Source organism: Schistocerca cancellata, chromosome 2, assembly GCF_023864275.1.
Source record: "Schistocerca cancellata isolate TAMUIC-IGC-003103 chromosome 2, iqSchCanc2.1, whole genome shotgun sequence".
In the NCBI taxonomy this organism is placed as follows: domain Eukaryota; kingdom Metazoa; phylum Arthropoda; class Insecta; order Orthoptera; family Acrididae; genus Schistocerca; species Schistocerca cancellata.
Window position 1 is genome coordinate 39,831,062 of NC_064627.1, and position 2,966 is coordinate 39,834,027.

At 53.2% G+C, this 2,966-nt stretch overlaps 1 non-coding gene across 1 annotated transcript; it reads right to left on the reverse strand.

The window, feature by feature from the left end:
* Positions 1 to 349: 349 nt before the first annotated feature.
* Positions 350 to 422, reverse strand: Trnaa-cgc (transfer RNA alanine (anticodon CGC)). Its single transcript has one exon. It is a non-coding gene; the product is annotated as a tRNA-Ala (tRNA).
* Positions 423 to 2,966: the final 2,544 nt, after the last annotated feature.

The window sequence follows — 2,966 nt, forward strand, 5'->3', positions numbered from 1 at the left end:
TTAAGATGAAATCGCCATTGGAGAAGACATCAAGCATGGAGCTATGGAGGTGGTTCGTAGCTGTCAGCGTGTCTTCGATCACTACCAAAGGCCCCATGCAAGGGAAGGTGAAAATCTCCCCTAACATAATACCGCTCTCAGCAGCCTGCGTCCAAGGCGCGCTGCACGTTCCGAAGGAGGAGGAGGAGATTAGTGTTTAACGTCCCGTCGACAACGAGGTCATTAGAGACGGAGCGCAAGCTCGGCTTAGGGAAGGATGGGGAAGGAAATCGGCCGTGCCCTTTCAAAGGAACTATCCCGGCATTTGCCTGAAGCGATTTAGGGAAATCACGGAAAACCTAAATAAGGATGGCCGGAGACGGGATTGAACCGTCGTCCTCCCGAATGCGAGTCCAGTGTGCTAACCACTGCACCACCTCGCTCGGTCTGCACGTTCCGAGCCTCCATTCAGCTCGATGACGGCGTTCGTGGAGACGACCATCGACTTAGTGTAGCAAACATGCGATTCACGTGAATAGCCGATGAGTTTCCATTAATCGACGTTCGAATCTCGATGTTCCCGTGCCCACTGCAATCTTAATTGACGATGCTGTTGGGTCAACGTGTGAACACGGAGGGGTGGTCTGTAGCGGAGCCCCATGTTGAATACACGACGAACAGTGTGCTCCGACACCCTTCTGCGTGCGCCAGCATTGTGCTCTCTCCGCAGTGGTGCCACAGAACCCCATCTCCAACTTTACAGAGCAGAAAAGCCTCCGAGCCCCACGTTCTGTGAAAAGTCCTGGACGTCCAACCATTTAGTACCTATTGGTAGTTTCACCGTTCTTCTACCACTTTCCGTAGATGCTCACGACAGTAGCACGTAGACATTCGACAAGCTTCGCCGTTTTCGAGATACTCGTTCACAGACTCTGCCTAATAACAATCTGCCCTTTTTCAAAGTCACTTAATGGACTTCCCCATTTGCAGCTCTTATCTTCGCTAGAACGCCGGGCGGTGTGGCCGAGCGGTTCTAGGCGCTTCAGTCTGGAACCGCACGACCACTACGGTCGCGGGTTCGAATCCTGCCTCGGGCATGGATGTGAGTGCTGTCCTTAGGTTAGTTAGGTTTAAGTAGTTCTAAGTTCTAGGGGACTGATGACCTCAGATGTTAAGTCCCATAGTGCTCGCAGCCATTTGAACCTTTTTCGCTGGAAGGATCTCCAGTCCATGTCCGCTCCGCTTACGTACTTACTTTACCGCGTCACGTGCCTACAACGCCAGCAGGCGGCATCCAGCGACGCGGGAGACACTGGCCATGTTTTAGCTGACTAGCATAGACGTAAGTCGGACAGAACGGACATCACTCACGTCTATAGCCGTACGTAATAATTCCGTCGACGAAGCATCGTAAAAGGGAAAATTGCGATAGGTGCCGAGAAACAATAATAAAGCATTGCCTCCTGAGTGGGATGCACGAGTTCGGAAATCTGATGCTGAAAGTGAGAATTTAGCGTTCAGATGCACCCTTCGATTGTGAGAGAACAGTGCACTTCGGATATTGCGAATCCCATTCTATTGACAAAGTACCAACAACGAAGAAAACTATGAGTCACTGTCCGAAACAACTCTTTGTGTCAGACCCTCTAAACAGAAGACAGAAGGATATACACTCCTGGAAATGGAAAAAAGAACACATTGACACCGGTGTGTCAGACCCACCATACTTGCTCCGGACACTGCGAGAGGGCTGTACAAGCAATGATCACACGCACGGCACAGCGGACACACCAGGAACCGCGGTGTTGGCCGTCGAATGGCGCTAGCTGCGCAGCATTTGTGCACCGCCGCCGTCAGTGACAGCCAGTCTGCCGTGGCATACGGAGCTCCATCGCAGTCTTTAACACTGGAAGGTGCACGTGCCCGTCGACCTGGGACCGGACCGCAGCGACGCACGGATGCACGCCAAGACCGTAGGATCCTACGCAGTGCCGTAGGGGACCGCACCGCCACTTCCCAGCAAATTGGGGACACTGTTGCTCCTGGGGTATCGGCGAGGACCATTCGCAACCGTCTCCATGAAGCTGGGCTACGGTCCCGCACACCGTTAGGCCGTCTTCCGCTCACGCCCCAACATCGTGCAGCCCGCCTCCAGTCGCTTCTGCCTTGGTGCCAATGATGGTCGTATGCGTGTTTGGCGCCGTGCAGGTGAGCGCCACAATCAGGACTGCATACGACCGAGGCACACAGGGCCAACACCCGGCATCATGGTGTGGGGAGCGATCTCCTACACTGGCCGTACACCACTGGTGATCGTCGAGGGGACACTGAATAGTGCACGGTACATCCAAACCGTCATCGAACCCATCGTTCTACCATTCCTAGACCGGCAAGGGAACTTGCTGTTCCAACAGGACAATGCACGTCCGCATGTATCCCGTGCCACCCAACGTGCTCTAGAAGGTGTAAGTCAACTACCCTGGCCAGCAAGATCTCCGGATCTGTCCCCCATTGAGCATGTTTGGGACTGGATGAAGCGTCGTCTCATGCGGTCTGCACGTCCAGCACGAATGCTGGACCAACTGAGGCGCCAGGTGGAAATGGCATGGCAAGCCGTTCCACAGGACTACATCCAGCGTCTCTACGATCGTCTCCATGGGAGAATAGCAGCCTGCATTGCTGCGAAAGGTGGATATACACTGTACTAGTGCCGACATTGTGCATGCTCTGTTGCCTGTGTCTATGTGCCTGTGGTTCTGTCAGTGTGATCATGTGATGTATCTGACCCCAGGAATGTGTCAATAAAGTTTCCCCTTCCTGGGACAATCAATTCACGGTGTTCTTATTTCAATTTCCAGGAGTGTATATAATTATATGGATAGAGCGTCTGCCATGTATTCAGGAATCCCGATTTCGAGTCCCGGTCAGGGCACATATTTTCACCTGTCCCCGTTGATATATATCAACGCCCGTCAGCAGCTGAAGGT